Raw genomic sequence first — 20409 nt, forward strand, 5'->3', positions numbered from 1 at the left:
TTAAAAATGTCTCATTTTTCTCTTCCGATTTTACAGCTGAGGAAACTAAGACCCAGAAAAATAAGAAGACTTGCCTGTAAAAGAAGTGGCAAGATCAGATTCTGAACTCAAGGCCTTGGATTTTCATCCTTTTCCTCCATTTCACCATGTTTCCTTTCTTCAGGGAGGAACTGGTGGAGAGGAGGCTAGGTCTTCCAGGCATGGGGGAACAACTTCAGTGAATGTCTCAAGGTAGGAGAAGGACTATTGAGTCCAGGGAACCATTAGAACATAAACATTTATTAAGTGCCAATTTTATGCTAGGCACTGTGGTTGGTGTTGGGAAAACAAAAAGAAACAGTGTGCATTGCAGTCTGAGAGAACAGTTTGTAGTGCAGTTTGGCTAGGATGGAGGAGTATTTTGAGGGGAATAATGCAAGATAAAATGAGAGCTCAGTTGTGAGGAGCCATCAGAGTTAGACTAAGGAACTTGAATTTCATCCTAGAGACAGTGGGGAGACACTAAAACTCCTCTTTTAAACAGGGGAGTGAAATGACATAGAAAGGTAAAAGATTACTGAAGGAGATCTATAGGTAGGCAGTTAGTCTGGTAAGAATACAGGGAAGGGCCTTGGCCAGGGTCATAGCCAAATGTGTGTGAAGCAAAGTGAGAGGGGGAAACGAAACACAATAATATTCCCAATTAGCCCCTACTATATACCACCCCTCCTTGGTCCTCCTTGAATGTTGCTGTTCTTCAGATCCAGCCTCTTTGGAATGAGATAGATGTTTTGAGAAAAGGGACAAGTTCATATTTCTTTCTTTCCCTCCTTTCTTTTCTGATTTTCTGAAATTCAATTTAGCAAATGTTCATTAAATGACTACTGCTTGCAGAGCATTGTGCCAGGTCCCTGGGGAGAGGAGGCAGGGAAGGCAAAGATATATAAAGCACCAGCCCTGCCCTCAGGTGGCTCACAATCTAAAAGCAGCATATGGTTCATTTATAAGTAATTATATAACTTGAGCCCTCTCTTTCTTTTCCCATCCCAATTATGTCTCTGAATTGTTTCCCCATGGGCTCCTGGAGAGATAGAAAATATTATGGAGATGGGAGAGAAAGGGGGTAGGGAGGATAGGGTAAGGTGGGTAAGGATAAAGTTGGTAAGGAAGAAGCGGAGAAAGGGGAGAGAAGGAGAGAGGAGAAGGGAAAAGTAGAGGAAAGGGGGAAAAGGAGGAGAGCAAAACAAAAAGTAAAAGAGAATAAGAGAGAGGGAGGCAAGGAGAGTAGTGGAGAGAAGAGGAGGAAAGGACAAGAGAAAGGAGGTGAGAGGAAGAAAGGGGAGGGGAAAGACAGACATGGAGCAGGAGGAAAAGAGGAAGAAAGAGACACAAAGAGGCAGAGAACAATTAATGATCATCCTGTTAAATGAAAAAAAAATCACTAGTTGAAGTTTTTCCGGAAATCATAGGAAAGAAAGACAGTTTTTTCATCCCCTTTTTTTCAAGGGTTGTGAACAGAAGCCACTCAGCTAGCTAAAGGAACTCTATCTAGTCACTTCAGTAGGACTCTTTCTGGCCTTGGCCCCCTTCTTTCTGATTCCTAGAAGAGAAATGGGAGTGTTAACCTATAACCAAGGAACCACATGGATTAGGCACAAAAATCACAGTCATGGTCCCAAGACAGAAAGGCACCTAGAATCCCAGCTGAGCTGGGAGATGTTCTGTCCCCAGAGCTAAGATGGAGCTGAGTACCTCCAGGAGAAGAGAGAATGACTCAGGGGGAACGAGTTGTGCAGCTGTGAGAAGATAAGATCCAAAGCCTCTGCTACTGCCAGCTACTAGAAATCCCATTGGGATAGTCAACTGAGAGATAGATTTCCTTTTGGGTGTGAAACCTTCTCATAATGTTCCCTGATTTTCTTTTTCTTTTAGCTCATGATTCTGAAACAAGGAATGGACACTTTTTTCCTATGAACTATGGTTGAATGTAATTGGAATTTCCTGTCACAGCCAAAGATCTGGAAGGGCAACCAGGAGGAAGACTAAGAGAAAGTTAGAGATAAATGCTTCCATATAGGAATGTTTGAGCTAATTTTCTTTTTCACTTTAATGTAAGAAATCAATTAGCTGATCACATATATTAAGTCGCTGAATCAGTGCACTGGGAAAAAAAAACTGAGAAAAGGAGAATCCACAGAGAAGGCTGGAGGCAGATTTAATATTTTAATCAACATTCCATTTCATCCCTCAGATAAATTTAAGACTTGGCCATCAAGGAATGATTTTCCTGCTGCTCTTCAGTATGGCCTTGTTTTGGAGGGAAGCAGTCCAGGCATCTATTTATAGAATGACTGCTCTCAATTGGCCCCAAAGGGTGTTATAGCCCCTTGAGGGAAGGCTTTCTCACACCAGAGAATGTCACTTTCAAGGCTAATGGTCTAATGGTTTAAACAGAACCCCACTTGGTGGATAAATAAGATATTGTACTCCCTTGCTGGATAATTCATATAGTGATATATTCTCTCTTTCTCTTTCTCTCCTTCTCTCCTCCTCTCCCTCTTTCTCCTTTCTTCTCTCCTCTTTTTCTCTCTTTCCTTTCCTCCCCCTCTCTCTTTGTCCCCCTCCTTCTCCTTTTCTTTTCTTCCCCCTCCCTCATCTCTATCTGTCTCTATCTGTGTCTCTCTATCTCTCTGGCTCTGGCTCTATCTTTGTCCCTCTCTAGTCTGTCTCCTTATCTCTATCTGTCTCTGTCTCTGTCTCATTAAGGAAAGCAACACTAGAACTAAGTAGCCAAAAGGCCCCATGCTGAAGCCAATCATGACTATGGAACACAAATATAGATGAAGTGCTATTCAGGCTCTCAAGTGATACTGCAGCTACTCTTTTGGGACTTAGAGATTTCCATAGAAGACTCAAACCAGCCAATAATGACAAAAGCAATAGCTCTTTTATTAATCATTGTTGTTGTGGTTCAGTCATTTTTTAGTTGCGTGTCTGACCCTATGTGACCTCATTTAGATTTTTCTTGACCAGTATACTAGAGTAGTTTGCCATTTCCTTTTCCAGTTCATTTTACAGATGAGGAAACTGAGGTAAAGAAGGTTAAGTGTCTTACTCACAATTACACAGCTAGGAAGTATCTGAATTGAGGAAGATGAGTCTTCCTGACCCCAGACCTAGCATTTTATCCCCTGTACCATCAGTCACCCTTCATTAGTCATATGTTGTCTTACATAAAGGAAAGCCCTTAATTTTAAATGTCTGAAGTGTGGAGAGGGAGGAAATTAAAAGGAGGAAAAGAAGGCAAAAGAAACAGTTTGAAGTAATGATAATGCATTGAAGTAGCTAGGTGGTGCAGTGGATAGAACACACTCTGGTGTTGGGAAGATCTGAGTTCAAATCTTACTTTAGACATTATCTGTGTGACCTTGGGGAAAACCTTTAATCTTAATTCTTCACAGGTAAAATGGGAATGGATATAGCATCCATCTCCCAGGATTCTGAAGATAAAATGAGATAATGTTTGTAAAGGGCTTGGCACATAGTAGGTGCTATTAGTTATTATTATGAACGGTGAAGGGGCAAGATACATATAGTTCAAGCTTTCCACTGAAAGTGATCTTGGAGCAATCCAGGCCAGCCATCTCTTCGTTTCTCACCTAACTGCATGCTTGCCTCCGAATCTCTCCACCATGCTTCAGGAACAGTATTTTCTTCTCTTTTCTTTGTGATCAATTTTCCTGTCACAGCACCTTCTTTTCAGTTTGATTTTGCTAATTGTCTTTCTCATTAAATTTTAAACTTCTTAAAGGCAGGGAGTCTTTTGCCTTTCTTTGTATCCCTAGAACTCAAAATAGGGCTGGTATATAGTAGGAGCTTAATCAGTGGTTATTGACTGACTGATGATTAATAGGGGCAGGAAAGGAGTAAGTGGGATTGATTGATCCAGGTGAAAGATATCTTGCTGACTAGATTATAACAAAATCTTGGTCACTCCTCTAGTTCTTTATTGCATCCCTCTGTCCTATACAGTGGGCTAGAGCAGCAATGCTCAAGAGGGGAGGGGCTGTCTCAGGTGCTCCAATTGGTTTCCTACTTCTGATATCCCAGACTGGGACCAGGTACCCATGAACATAGGGGTTGCATGGAAGATGACAGCTTCCAGCAAAGAAGAATTTATATATGAAGCAGGAATGTGAGGAGAGAAGCCAGGCAAGGAGAAAGGATCTTTTCTAGAGCATAGATTCTCAGGTCAAGACCAGTCTTGAAAACCCTATATTTTTTTCCACATAACACCAGAAGAAAAGGTCATAGTCAGCTTATTAGTGGGGAAAGGCTCAAATCATGAGATGTGATTAAAAAAATAATAATTTAAAAAGCCCTAGAATTCAGGCTAAAAGACATCTTAGGGACCATCTAATTTGACTACCTAGTTTTATCTTTTGAGAAGGGTAAGACCCCAGAGGTGGTAAACCACTTGTCCACGGTCATATAGTTTAAGTAGTAGGACCAAAATTCAAACCTCAGTTCTTTGATCCCACATCCAGTGGTTATTCCCCTATTCCACACTGCCTCTCTATCTCATGTCAACTATGAGTGATAATTAGGCTGGGATCTTGCTAGCTGAGCATTTAACGTAATCAAGTTCAGTTGTTTACACTGTCTCCAAATATCGATTAGTGAGCCCTGTGTCCCAGAAATCCCTAGCAGCAACTTGTGAGTTTTGTACTGACTTGGCAATCCTTATACTAATACTAACATCACATGCTAAATTGGACCTTTCCATATGACTGCTCTCAATGATGTTTCACTTTAATTGCTTCTAAGATAGGGAAGAATAGAAGCTTCTTTCAGTAGCCTGAATCTAAAGAAGAAGGGAGCTCTACAGCTAATGGGCCATAGAGCTATACCCAGCTGGGAAGGATAGGGTTGGCTACCCAAGATGTCACCCCAAGGGATGTATTAAGTATGGCCCGGAGATTTGTGAGAGATCATCAGGTATAATTAGAGGGGTATAACATCACAAGGGACATAGAACTATCCTTAGCTCATGCTCATTCTCTTCCTTCAATAAAGTCTTTTTCTTCATTCTATGTTTACACAAATAATTAACTTTCAATCACTTACTCTGAGTTATGAATACATGACTTAGAAACATATGGCACATATGGCCAATGGCCCACTGCTTTGCCTTCCTCCCACCCACTTTAAGATGAATCCCTCTTCCCAGCTTCATCCAAAGAGCAACAGAATTCTTCTGAACCTACAATGCCACCTGGAGGCTAGCTCAAGAAAATGGCTGACTCATTGCTTCTTCCCCACCATTGCCTTTCTTTCCCCTTAAGGGGATCATTCACACATTATGCTCCCTGATGATTTCCCCTCCACTTTTCACTGTTCACAACTCAGTTTTTTCTACTTCAGGCAATTTCTTTCCCATACATATAAATCTTCATCAATTACCCTTCCAACTTATGCTCGATGTCTTCAAGAAAATCTCTTTTCATTCCACTGGTGGACAAAAAAAATGACCCCAGTTTTCCCTGATGAGCACATGAAGAGTGCAAGTAATGTAGAGTATCAAGAAAAAGAATTACTGGTTATAAACAAGAGCTAATGATACATATTAAACAAGGACTGAAAAGTCCTTAGTTTAGAAGTAAAATTAGGCAGAACCAGAGCCATCAACCACCATGGCTCTTGAAAGTGCCTGGAAGTCATTGCTTTTAGAATCTCTCTAGTCCAAGCTCTTTACCTTCTTCTCCTCAGAACAAACCTGATTTTCCTCAATGAATAACCAAAAAAAATTTTTTATTCACTTTCATTGTTCTTATATTTTGCACAATAACTCAAGTTACAAAGTCCTCTGAAAGGCTTAGAATCAGAAAGAACACACACTAGAAGAGTGCTATGGCAATTCACTAAACCTCTGGAATCTCTTTAAGACTATAAATTACAGCAAATGATCAGTTTGCACTAGTGAAAGGAGTTTCCACAGTGGGAGTAAATTAATCAGTCAATAAGCTCTTATTAAATACCTATAATGTGTCAGGCACTGTGTTAAGCCCTAGGGATACAAAGAAAGGGAAAACTCAAACTCCCATGATTCCTACCCTCAAGAAACTCATATTTTAATGAGGTATAAAGATACATACAAGATATTTAAAGTTAAAAATAAGAGATAATCTCAAGGGAAGGGAGGAAAGGAGGACCAGAGAAGACTCTTGCAGAAGGTGGGGTTTGAGTTGACTCTTGAAGAAAACCAGAGAAGTCAGGAAAAATAAGTGAGGAGGGAGACCATTCCAGACATGAGGAATAGGTAGTCATGGGGAACAGCTAAGCAAGAGGGACAGCTTGTCAGCTGACTGCCTCATTATTTCATTCATTATGTCTGTGACTTCCTACACTCAACTACCCTTCTCTGGCCACAATGTTTTTTTTTTAACATCATCTTCATTTCAATGTATATCCTTCCCACTTTCTCCTCTCTAGAGAGTTATCCTTTTATTGCAATGAAAAAGAAAAGAAAGAGACAAAGACAGAGACAGAGATTGTTTAGCGAAACTAATACATCAGGTCTAACATTGAGTCTAATTCTATATTCAGTATTTGACAGTTCCCCACTTCTGTAAGAAGTTAGGAAAGTTTATTCTCTCCACTCTTCTTCAAGGTTAAACTTTATAATTCCATGACACATGGTTTCATTTTTAAAATTATTCTTTCTATTTATTTTGTTAAGTCATTATTTATGATGTTTTCTTGGATCTGCTTACTTCATTTTACATCAGTTTATGTTTTCCAGTGCTCCTCTTGTAGACTTCATAGTCAACAATTCTAATGGCACAGTAACAAATCTCATTCTTATACCACTCTTTGTTAAACCATCCCCAAATCTATGGACATCTACTTTATTTCCAGTTCTTATTACTATAAGAAGTGCTGCTGTAAATATTTAGTGTATATAGGAGGCCTTTAATGTATATATACTGTAGATATATAGTATATATAGTGACTTTCTTGGAGAATATTTTTAACAGTGGCATCTCTGAGTTCCAAAGGTATGGGTGAGTTAGTCACTTTCTTAGTATAATTCTTAATTGCTTTCTATAATAATTTAACCAAATCTTATGTCCATCAATAGTTTATTTCTACACCTTCCTTTCTACAATCCCTTCAGTTGTTCTCATCTCTTGTTATCTTTGCCAACTGCCATGGGTGTTAGCTGAAATCTCAGGATTGTTTTGATTTGCATTTTTCTTAATACTATTAGTGTTTTGAAGCATTTTTCTTATGGTTGCTGACAAGTCATGATTCCTTTGAGAACTGTTTGTGAAAAAAAAGAGAACTGTTTGTAATAGTATTTTAGCTGGGATGGTAATAATGGGATTGAAAGCTTAAATTCATGCCAATTATCTGGTATTTGTTTATACGGTTGATTGATGAAGCATGATGTCTTTGGATAACACATCAACAAAGGGTTAAATATTTTCAAAATATCTCCTCATCTTTCAGTTCAGGACCCAGCACAGTTTCCTGAAGATAGTAGTTAATTAAATGCTTATTGGGAGAATGGATAAATGAACCTTTGAGTATTCTATTAAAAATATGGTTAATCATATTTTAGTGCAATGAAATATATTCTATTAAGTTAATTTTGTAATGAATAACACAGAGCACATGGAAGACAGAGGGCCAGAGTTTCTGGGCTTGGGTTTCTGGTAAGGGTGAGGACAGAATGTATTCTTTGAAAAAACATCTGGCAGCTGACCCGATTCTTCTTAAAGGGGACAGGCAGCCTGCAAGTAGCACATTGGTGAGCAGGCTGTGGCAAAATTGGAAGGGACAGAGTAGCTTATTGTATCCTGGGTCTGTTGCTTTGCTCCAGTGTTGGGCAATTCTGTTTCAAGCTTTGAATAAATTGAAGACATTGGAGAATATGGAGGGCCCATGCGATGTTTGTTCAGCTCTCACTTTTTATTACTTTTTAAAGTTTCATTGATGCTTATTGCTCTTTATATCATTCCCTTCCCAATACCTGCTCTGTCACCATACAAGCCTCCCTTGTAACAAAAATAGTTAAGTAAACCAGCTGATACAGATACTGTAGCTGAGAGTACACGCTGCACTCTGTACTTACAGTCTCCCACTTCTCAAATGGGTGGAGGGAAGTACCTTTCATCATCTCTTTTCCAGGACTAAAGCCCAGCTCCCTGCTCCAGGTGTTTCCATTTACATCACTGTAGTCATTGTTATCCTATTTCTGCTTTCTTGGCTCTACATCATTTCCTAAGAATCTTTCCATGTTTCTCTGAATTCCTCTTATTCATCTTTTCTTACCACACAATAACATCCCACTACATTTATATAAATGATGAGTTTTCTTGAAATAGCAATTAGAGTGGGCACAACATGTCACTAAAGGGTCTTTTATATGAAAGAAGTGATCTAACCTTGTCTGCACCTTTGGCAGTGCTGCTCCCACATGAGAACATTTTTAGAGGCTCACTGCTCAACTGGAAGCTCTTTTCTCAGATTTCATCCTCCTTGACCTCTTTGCAACATGTGGCTCAAACCTTTGCTTTTAAGAATCCATTCAAATGGTTATTGAAGCGTTTCCTGAATTGCTAGTGGCTTCCCTACCTGGATGTCTTGGATTTATTATCTTTTATATTTATTTATTATATTATATACTATTATATATGATTAATTAGCAATAATTAATATATTATATTTATCCTTTGTATAATCATATATGTATGTTACATGGGTATATCTATGTTTATGTACCTATATACATATATACATCCATCACACACACACACACACACACACACACACACACACACACACACACATATGAAGGAAATGGCAAACCACTCCAGTGTCTTTTCCAAGAAAACCCCAAATGGAGTCACAAAGAGTCAGACACTACTAAAACAATTGAATGAATTATATACACATATATGTATGTGTATGTATATATATAAGTATAAATATAAGTATATATGCTATGAAGCACTGCTAGTCATGGGGAACAGCTAAGCAAGAGGGACAGCTTGTTAGTTGATTGCCTCATTATTTCATTTATTATGTCTGTGACTTCCTACACTCAATTACCCTTCTTTGGCCACAATGTTTTGTTTTTAACATCATCTTCATTTCTATGTATAGTTTTCATTATATATATAGATATCATTTCTCTGTATACATTCTTTGTATATCCTTCCCACTTTCTCCTCTCCAGAGAGCTATCCTTTTATTGCAATGAATAAGAAAGAAAAGAGACAGAGACAGAATTTTGATTGGCAAAGATAAAGAAGGAGTATATACTAGGCTTGGAGGCTAGTTTGTGCACATATATAGAGACAGAAAATTTAAGTGTTAAGTTTGAAGAACAATATATAGTTCAAGCTAGAATACAGAGGACATAAAGGGGTTTGTTCCCACTCTTCTCATAGACATTAAGTATGTTTATAGGAGAATATATCTCCTAGGTTTATGGGGGGAAATGTATTGTAGATACTGTACATATGATGCTATTTTAGTAAATGCCTTTAATTTGAGTTTGTCTATTGACTAATTAAAAAAATATTTATTTATTATTAAAGCTTTTTATTTTCAAAACATATGCATGGATAATTTTTCAATATTGATCCTTGCATAGCCTTGTGTTCCAGATTTTCCCTTCCTTCCCCTCACCTCCACATCTAGATGGCAAGCAATCCAATATGTGTTATGCATGTTAAAATATATGTTAAATCCAATATATTTAAACATACTTTGTAATGTTCATCTCTAAATTATAAAGTTCTCTGGGAGCAGGTTTCTTGGGGGGCTTCTGGAGGCAGCCTTCCCTACAGTTCAGTGTAATAATCACCTCAAATGCAGCCAGGGATTAAAGTCCAAATCCTTTATTGTCTCTTTCACTTGGGGCTCAGCTAGCTTTCTGGAAGCCTTCCGGATCTCGGTTTCGATGTTCTCCACAGGACAACCTGCCACCACCTCTCTGTCTTCCTTCATTCTGCCCAACTGAATCCTGACTTTTCAATCTCCCAGAGTCTCCAGTCAAGACAAAGGTGAAAGTTGGAATGAATCTGACTCTGCCTCTGAGAGTGGGCTTGTGGGCTTCCTGAAGTGCATCCTGGTTGAGGCGCCTAGCTTATATATGCTCTCTTAAAGGTGTGAATCTTGTGGAACTCTTAATAAGTACTAAGTACATTTAGAGAACTGTTAAGCACCCTGCTGAACAACCATTGTTTCTATCAATTCTGTGATGACCACGTATTTTAAAATCAGCTGGAGTCAGGAATTCAGGTTAGGGGAAAATCCTCGACCTTTATCCTTAGTAGAGGTGAAGAAGGATCAAAGGAGAAGGGGGATTGGAGGTGAAGGGGGGGGTTGCAATAGCACTGTGTGCAGCTGCAACAAGACGCCAGCCAGCAGTCTCTCTTTCCACTTCCCTTTCCACTCCCCTGCCTCTACCTACCAAAATCGTCATTTCCTATACAACACATCAGGACTTGCACAAAGAGTGGGCGGGGGCCATTCTTTCTCCAAGCATATATATTAATAGAGTATAGTCCAATTACTATTTCGCCTCATGTGCTTGGGACCTCAGTGCATCAACTTGAGCCTCAGCCCATTACATCTCCTGCTTTTTTTTTTTTTTTTTTTTAGAACAGAGGTGGTCATGCCATCCCTGACTCTTCAGGGAGGTCAGAGCCCCCAAGGGGAGGTGATCACACCCTCCCTGACTTCTCAGGAAGGGAGGTGAAAGCACTAAAAAGGAGATGATCATGCCCTCCCTGATATCTCAGGAAGGGAGATGAAAAGCACCAAAGAGAAGTGGGGGTTGGTAGCGGGTTTCTGGGCTGAAGGGTCTTATTATGCACAAACCCATCAGCATGGGAGGTATTACACAAGCACATAGCAATAACCCTCCCCACAGTCAGTGCAGGGTTGATGTGGTGTCACAAACATGAATTATACACCCAAGTAACGGTATAACAAACAATATAAATCAACATGGTTATAAAAGCTTGCCAGAAGTTCTAGAAGGAAAATATGTAAACTAGTCACACATATGCCTTCTTCAGCAGTCAAGAGATAGTCCAAAACCAATCTATTGTCCATTGCTTCACATATCAGGGAATCCAATGATCCCCACAAGTTTTTGAAGTCCTGCAAAAGTCTTATGTGTTAGGGAATCCAATGATTCCAGCAGATTTTGAGGTCCTATAACAATCTTATCATTTCTCAGAAAATCCAATGATTTCTGAGGGCTTTCAAGTCTTATGTCTCAGAGAATCCAATGATTCCTGAGGGTTTTCAAGTCCTACAACAATCTTATCATGTCTCAGAGAATTCAATGATTCCTGAGGATTTTGAAGTCCAACAATTATCTATGTCCATGAGTCAAATGCCATAACTGCCACGCTCTTTCAATGGTGAGCACAATCAGCAACAGAACCACCTGATATTTCTTGGGTCTTCTCCTTTGTTTCAAGGGTCTGCTCTATCTCTCTGCGATGGACAAGGCAAATACGGCTCATTGGCACCCAACTGATTCCTTCTCCTCCTGTAAAAATACAAGCAAACCCTCTTCCCCAAGCAGTTAACCCTATCTAATTCCCTTCTATTTACTACTTTCTGGATCTCTCCATATCACCTGGCAATTATCTAAAGATAGTGGAGCTGTTTGCACTGGACACTGCCCTGTTGTGTTAAAAAGCCTGTAACCTCCCCAATTGTAATCCTGATTGCTTTTCTGTTGGTTGATGACATCAGAGTCCTGAATTTCTAAAGACTCTCTGGGTGTAACCTCAGTTGCTATCATGCCCCATCTATCTTTTGATTGATACCTTGGAGCTGGGCCCTGCCTCTCATTTCTCTGGGTCAATCAACATTCAGAGGCCCAGTGAACCCTCGGTTACATTTTGGACATGGGGTCTGGGGTTTTATTCTCTCACCCTGTCTTCTCATTTTATCTCCATATCTACAATGAGCTCTCAAATGTCCAACTTTTCCACATTGAAAGCATCTATGAGTTGCTCTAGAATTCCTTTGCCAAGAGGGACCCTGTCTTTCCATATTCAACATAGTTTGGGTATAATAAGCATTTGTGCCCACTGTGGCACAGTGCCTTATGATCTCCTCTAAAGGAGCATCCTTGTGCAGTCCTAGTATAATTCTTCTGCAAATCTCATTAGCATTTTCCTTAGCAAGTTGCCTTATCAAAATGTCTGTTACTGCATTTTCCCCATTAGTTCTTGTGATAGCTGTCTGCAAACATCCATAAAGTCAGCAAAGGGTTCATTTGGCCCTTGTGTTATTTTTGTGAAGGCCCCACCCTTGTCATCTTTATTGTGGAGAGAAGCCCACTCCTTGATAGCATTAGCAGCAATTTGCTCATATGCTGCTATGGAATAATTAATCTGTACTGCAACATCTGCATAAGGACCTACACCTGTTAGTTGATCACAGGTAATTGCAGCATGAACTCCACTTGACTATTTTGTTGGGCTTGTATCCTACAGAGCTCACTATATTCAGAAAGCCACGGGTTCTAGGCATATCTTTGCTATAGATTTCCAGTCATTAGGGATTAAGATTTCAAAAGCCAAATTCTGTAATAACATCTTAACATAAGCTGATATAGCCCCATAACGAGTGCAAATTTTTTTCAGGTCTTTGAGGATTTCTATATCAAAAGGAGTGTATTTTCTACTTTCTTGACCTGAAGAATTAAACTGTTGAATTACAAGAAAAATGTGATGTTGAAATTCTGATGCATCTCTCCCTTCCACTTTGGCCTTAATTAGTCCCTTTTGCAATCTAGTCATAGGAGCAACTGGATGCTGGGGGGAAGATGCTGGTGCTGTCATTGCCTCCCCCACTACCCCTCCTCCCTCCATTCAGGAGGGTGGAGTTGATGGAGAAGAGTCAATTACCTGCTCCTTAGGTGGGGCTGAAACTGCCTCAGATTCACCCTGCCCTTGAGCCTCCCTTAAGTCTCTATGCCCTGTGGGGATATGGTCATTAATCTGTTCATTATCTTCCTCCATTATCTCAGGCTTCCCCATTTGGCTATTCCTATAGCTTTATCCTTTTCTTCTATAACTTATCCGATTTCTTAAGGCCAACTGTATTATATTGTATAAATAGAATGCCTCCATGGAAATTGAATGAGGACCGTTTTCGTTGTAATATGCAGAGAGCTGTTGCCCAATTAATGTCCAATTATCTGGAGAGATTTGCTCTTCCTCTAAGAACCAAGGGGAGGTGCGTTTTAATGTACACAGAAGTCTAGCTGTCTGTTCCCAAGTTATAAGTGGCCCTTGATCTTCTAACAGCTTAAGCAGGCTTTCTATAGCCCACTCCTGGGTGAGTGTGGGGGTGTTGGGGTGGGGGATGGAGAATCTTTAGCTAGCATCTGTCCCATTTCAGCCAAAAAAGGTTACTAGTTTAGTCTTTAAGAAAATAAGTTCCCTGTTTGTCTATTACAATACTCATCTAAGTTCCTGGTCACTGGAGATTCTTCAGTGAAAGTAGGGTCCTTGGTTCCCACGCTTGGGCGCCAAATGTGATGACCACATATTTTAAAATCAGCTGGAATCAGGAATTCAGGTTAGGGGAAAATCTTAGATCTTTATTCTTAGTAGAGGTGAAGAAGGATCAAAGGTGAAGAGGAATCGGAGGTGAAGGGGGATTGGAGGTGAAGGGGGGGTCACGATAGCAATATGTGCAGCTGCAACAAGATGCCAGCCAGCAGTCTCTCTTTCTGCTTCCCTTTCCACTCCCCTGCCTTCACCCACCAAAATCGTCATTTCCTATACAACACATCAGGACTTGCACAAAGAGTGGGCGGGGGCTATTCTTTCTCCAAGCTTATATATTAATAGAGTATGGTCCAATTACTATTTAGCCTCATGTGCTTGGGACCTCAGTGCATCAACTTGAGTCTCAGCCCATTACACGATTCCACTGACTTAGCACCTTGTAAGAATTCTAACAATACTTGTACAATTATTTTGCTGCACAAAAAGGATAAGATTAAAAAGGAAAGAAAATGAATAAGAAAACCAAATGCAAATGGAGCAACAACAAAAAGAGTGAGAATGTTATGTTATGATCCACACTCAGTCCTCTCTCTGGATATAGATGGCTCTCTTCATCACAAGATCATTGAAACTGGCCTCAATCATCTCATTCTTGGAAAGTCACATCCATTAGAACTGATCATTATATAATATTGTTGTTGCCATGTACAATGATCTGCTGGTTCCACTCATTTCACTTAGCTCAGTTCATGTAAGTCTCTCCAAGCCTCTCTAAAATCATATGGCTGTTGGCTGATTATTGAAATAAAAATAATCAGCAGGAGCTCATGAGCTATAATTCTAGAATTGTAAGTCCATAGAGTACCTTGAAACTAAAATAATTGCTCCCCCATGGACACTGAATCTGCAAATATATCTATGAGGATCAACTTGGGAAGATAATTCAGAAGAGGGTGCTACACACATACTATTTATTCTTCATCTTCTACCTCCATGCCCTTGTACTGGCTGTCCTCTATTGCTAGGATGTCCTATCTCTTTACCTTTGCTTTTTAAAAGTCCCAAGTTTCCCTTAAGATTCAGCTACAGAATCACATCCTACGTGGTTCCTTTACTGACTTATCCAGACATTAATGAAGCTTTCTGTATGCTGAAAGCAAAGCAAATAAGAACTTGCCTTAGCTATGATTTCATCCTTCAAAAGGTAGAGGAATCAATAATCAGAAATTCTATGCTGGATTTGATTGTTTGTGTTGGGAATTTTGCTGTTTTGAAAATGAGAGGAGATGGGGGTAGAGGAGAAGAAAAGGGTCCATTCTGTGCTAAAGAATATGATAAAGAATGAGAGGAATTCTGGGTAAGTCAATGTACACCTAAGATTTTTCTTTTGACTTTTTAAAAACGTTTTTATTTAAAATTTGGAGTTACAAACTATTTCCTTCCCTTCTTTCCTCTTCTTTTCTTTTCCACATGTTTCTTGGCTCTTTTCCACAATGAGATGATTCAGACCAGTTCCAATGGTCTTCTGACAAAGAAAGCCATCTGCACCCAGAGAGAGGACAGGGGGAACTGAATGTGGAGCACATCATAGTATTTTCATTCTTTTTGTTGTTGTTTGCTTGAATTTTGTTTTCTTTCTCATTTTTTTCTTTTTGATCAGATTTTTCTTGCTGCAGCATGATATGTGGAAATATGCATAGAGAAACTACATATGTTTAATATATTGAATCACTTGCTGGCTGAGGGAAGGGATGGGGGGAAGAGAGGAAAAAAATTGTAGCACAGGGTTTTGTATGGGTTAATGTCAAAAATTTTCCATATATATATATTTGGCTTTTTTTTTGTTTTGTTTTTTCCTGAGACAATTGGGGTTAAGTGACTTGCCCAAGGTCACACAGCTAGAGAGTATTAAGTGTCTGAGACCAGATTTGAACTTAGATCCTCCTGACTTCAAGGCTGTTGCTCTATCCACTGCACTGCCTAGCTGACCCCATGTATATATTTTGAAAATAAAAAGCTTTACTTAAAATAGGTTCTTTTCCTTTTGGGGGAAATGTCTTCAGGATATAGACCTAGCAATGGTATTGCTGGATCAAAGGGTATGCTCTCCAGAATGGTTGGATCAATTTACAACTCCACCAAGATTTTAGCAAAGAAGATTTCAAAGGGTTCCAAAGATAGGTGTGATACCATGTATTAACATCCTATAAGAAAAGTATTTCCATCCAGAGAGGGAAAATATTCCAGAATGAAATTCTAAGGACACAAAGGGAAACAACTGCAGTGAGAAGGAAGAATGAAATTTGTCTAGATAGACTGGAAATCACTAACCAAATTATATTTTTTAAAAGAATTGTATAAAAGATGAAAACAAGACTAGGTAACAGGATGAATAATGCATTGTGGCATAGAACTGTAAGAATAATGTTAGGAATGCTAAAGCTTATCCTGAAATTGGTGAGTAAGCTAAGGACAACAAAAATGCTATTTTGCTCTTGCTTTTGGTTTGTTTAGCTCTACTGGGAGAAAAAGGAAGATCAAAGAATGGAGGAGACCTTTGCTTGGGGTAGATGGGATGATGATAACTAGCAGCAGAGAGAGAAGGAAAAACTGCTCAATTCTTACCTCCTTTCTGCTTTCAGTGCCAAGGACAAAGATCCTTGAAAAGGAAATGAAAAAAACAAAGTGACTCACAAAGAATGATTTCCTAAGATAAGGGAGGAGAAAGTAAGAAAAATCAATTTTCTTTGATGAATTCAAATCTCCTAGTTCATGAACTATATTCTTAGAAGTGTCAGAAATGATCATGGGAAATGGAAAAGTTGGGAAAGGATGAATTTGGTCCCAATTTTCAAAAGTAAGAAGGAATGGGCTACACAAATTATTGATCAGTGAATTGGTTTTTGACTCCCAGGAAAGTTATAGAACTGATCTTTTAAGTCATGGCTAGTGGATGTCTAGAATGAGAAGAGTAATTATAATAAACCATCACAGCCTCATTGAGAGTAAAGCAATCCAAAGTTAACTCATTTTTTAGATTATTGAACTAGGAGATAAAAGAAATGGTATGCATATGTATATCTAGATTTTTTTCAATGCTCTTAATGAAATATCTCATAATATTCTTGTGAAGAAGATGGAGAGATGTAAATTCAACAATAATTCAGTCAGACGGATTCAGAACTGATTGGATGGCCAGACACAAAAAGGCTTTATTAATATTTTAATATCAATGAGACAAGCCAGTTTCAATGGTATGAATACCTAAGGAATTGTGACTGCTCCTGTGATATTTAACTTTTTTTTTAATTTTTAAAGCTTTTTATTTTCAAAACATATGCACAAATAATTTGTCAACATTGACCCTTGCAGAGCCTTTTGTTTCAGATTTCCCCTCCTTTCCCTCATCCCCTCCCCTAGATAGCAAGCAATCTAATATGTTAAATATGTTAAAATATATGTTAAATCCAATATGTGTAACATATTTATACAATTCTCTTGCTGCACAAGAAAAATCAGATCAAAAAGGAAAGTAAATGAGCAAGAAAAACAGAATGCAAGTTAACAACAACAAAAAGAGAGAATGTTATGTTGTGATCCACATTCAGTTCCCACAATACTCAGAGGTGTAGATGGCTCTCTTCATCACAAGATCATTGGAACTGTCATCAGTCATCTCATTTTTGGAAAGAGTCACATTCATCAGAATTGATCATCGTATAATATTGATGATACTCTGTACAAAGATCTCCTGATTCTGCTCACTTCACTCAGCATCAGTTCATGTCAGTCCCTCCAGGCCTCTCTGAAATCATCCTCCTGATCATTTCTTATAGAATAATAATATTCCATAACATTCATATACCATAGATGCTTAACATTTTTTATCAATGACTTGACATTGATAAATGACAAATGCCTCAAATTTGCAGATGATACAAAGCCAGGAGGGATAGCCAGCAGTGGATGGTAGTCAGAATATAGAAGTATCTGGGCAGTCTAGTGTGCTAGGCTCTGATTTTATCTACCAAGATGACATTTAGTAGGGATAAATATCGTTCCTTTCACTTGGATACAAAAGATAAATATCTAAAGTACAAACTGAGGCAATTGTAATTAGATGACAATTTTTCTGAAGAAGACCTAAAAGTTTTAGTGGACAGATAGCTTAGTATGAGTCAGAAATAGGGCAGAAATGGCTGCCAAAAAGATTAATGTAATCTTGGACAATTTTAAGAAAGACATATCTCCCAACATTAGAGAAGTGAGGGTTACATTGTACTCTTATTTTACTGGATCTCATATAGTCTTGGGTTTAGTTCTTGGCTATGCAGTCAAGAAAGAATATTAATAAATTAGTGAGTTTCCAGAGAGGCTTTTGATGTAGCCATTGCCATAGCAACTGATATAGCTTTCAAGAATCCCAGGTCATTTCCATGTCATGGTGAGTTGTCAGAAGATCACTTTAGTGTATGATAAATAATGACAGTCAACACACATAATATTATATAGTGACAGAGCTCTCTCTCTCTCTCTCTCTCTCTCTCTCTCTCTCTCTCTCTCTCTCTGAAATAGAATTACAGAATCTCAGAGATGGACAGGCTCTTAAGAATCATTTAGTCCCACCCATTATTTAGTCTCAGACCCATTATTTCTACAACATTCCCAATTAGTAATCATTCATCCAGGCTTCCCAGAAGCTTTCCAGTGAGGAGATTTCCACTATCATCCCATTTCATTTTTGGCAGTCCTAACCATTAGAAAGTTTTTCCATAGATCAAATGGGTATCTTCAATGAGTACCCATTATTCTTAGGAACCATAATTCTCTTAAGGAAAGTGAAATCAATTTGATTCCTCTTCTATAAGACAAGGATATGAAGATAGATATTATGTCCCCCAATATCTGCTTTCCCCCAAGCAAAACCTATCAATTTTTTTCAACTGATATCCTATTGGCATGGTCTCCAGTCTTCCAGTAGGTTCCCTGAAGGCAGGAATGGTCTTTTTGGGGTGAGTAAATTTGGTTTTGTATCCCCAAAACTAAATAAGTTATTTTCTTATGAATGAACTCCAGTTTATTGATATCCTTACTAAAATTGATTCCCAGACCTGAACACAATACTCTAAATGTCTACTAATCACAGCCAAGTTCAGTAAGTTATCTCAGTCTCCATAGTCTGGATACTATTTAAGCACATATTAAACTGAAATTATGTTCCAAGAACTTCTATGCTAGTCACTGGACATATATAGAAAAAATAAATAAAATAGTCCCTGTCCTCAACATGTTTATAAGCCTTTGGCTTATAAGTTTTGGCTGCAAACTAAGATCATGTTCATTTTCTTAGCTACTATTGGGTAATATTGAGCTTGTAATTAAAAAAAAATAACCAAACCTTGTTAAGGACCATACCTAAGTGTACTGCAAGGGGCAGGTCAATTCTCCAAGAACCTCCACAGCTGTGAACATCTGAAGGAGTTGCAAAGCAGCCTTTACTGACATAGGTGTTGCTTGTGGACTGGGAAAATAAATTGGAGGCAGAGGGAAGAGAAGAGAGGTCAAACAATGCAACAGCCTCTCAGTTAAAGAACAGCAACTGCCTCTCAGTCTCCTTGAATCACCATCATCCTCACACAAGATGAGAATAAAAGGTCTACCAGAGGTAAAACACAGTTACATATTGTGTTCCCAACAAAACCTCTGGATCTTTTTCATACAAACTGGTATTTAGCCATATCTCCTATCTTTTATACTTATGTTGTTAAGATTTTGGAACTTTTTATTTGTCTTTATTAAATCTATTATCTATTACATTTAGTTCATCCATCATTCTAGCCCACTGAGATTTTTTTGTAGTTTGATTGTGAACCAATATGTTATCTGTCCTATTATATTTCATGTCATCTGCAAATCTGATAAACATTCTATCTATACCTTCCCCCAATTAATAGTATTTTATTTTTTCTTATTACATATAAGATTATTTTTAATATTCTTTTATAAAAGATTTTCATCTCCATTTTTCTCTCCCTTCCTTCCCTTCCCTCTCCCTAAGACAGCAAGCCATCTGACATAGATTACACATAAATCATAGTAAACATATTTTCTACATTAGTCATGTTGTAAAAGAAGAAAGAAAAAAAGCATGAGAAAGAAAAACAATTAAAAAGTGAAAATAGCATGCTTCAATATGCATTTAGATTACAGAGTTCCTTTTTCTTAGATAGCATTTTTCATCATCAGTCTTTCAGAATTGTATTGCTGAGAAGAGCTAAATCTATCAAAGTTGATGATCACACAATGTTGCAGTTACTGTGTACAATGTTTTCTTGGTTCTGTTCACTTCACTCAGCATCAGTTCATGTAAGTCTTTGCAGGTTTTTCTAAAGTTTGCTCATCATTTCCTATAGAACAATAGCATTGCATTACATTCATATACCACAATTTGTTCAATCACTCCCTAATTAGTGGACGTCCCTTCAATTTCCAATTCTTTACCACCACAAAGAGAACTGCTATAAACATTTTTGTACATGTGTGTCCCTTTCTCTTTTTTAATGATCTCTTCTATCTATACCTTTAAAAAATTCTCATCTTATTCTTATGACAATCCTATACCAGAGTTAGGAAAGGCATAATTACCCTCATTTTGAAAATAAGTAAATCAAAATTCGGAGGTTAATCAATTTCACATGACTATAGTAGAGGATTTGGGATTTGAACATAGAACACCCTAAAAGTTGAGTGTTCTTTCCACCAAAGTGTATTAATACCTGCTTGGTTCTTTTTTCTAGACTTTCTAAACTTTTAAAGCATCTGTTTATTTTATATAGTGAAACTTTGGAGATAAGAAGACTCAAGGAAAAAT

General features: G+C 38.3%; 1 long non-coding RNA gene across 2 annotated transcripts in view; it reads left to right on the forward strand.

Annotated features, from left to right (window-relative positions):
- LOC127551766 (uncharacterized) overlaps window positions 1–20409 on the forward strand; it is a 50305-nt gene that overhangs the window by 18271 nt on the left and 11625 nt on the right. For both annotated transcript variants that reach the window (XR_007951166.1, XR_007951165.1), the window contains exon 2: window positions 37–231. This is a non-coding gene — a long non-coding RNA (uncharacterized LOC127551766). The remainder of the gene's footprint in view (window positions 1–36; window positions 232–20409) is intronic.

This window comes from Antechinus flavipes, chromosome 2 (assembly GCF_016432865.1).
Source record: "Antechinus flavipes isolate AdamAnt ecotype Samford, QLD, Australia chromosome 2, AdamAnt_v2, whole genome shotgun sequence".
Taxonomy (NCBI): Eukaryota; Metazoa; Chordata; class Mammalia; order Dasyuromorphia; family Dasyuridae; genus Antechinus; species Antechinus flavipes.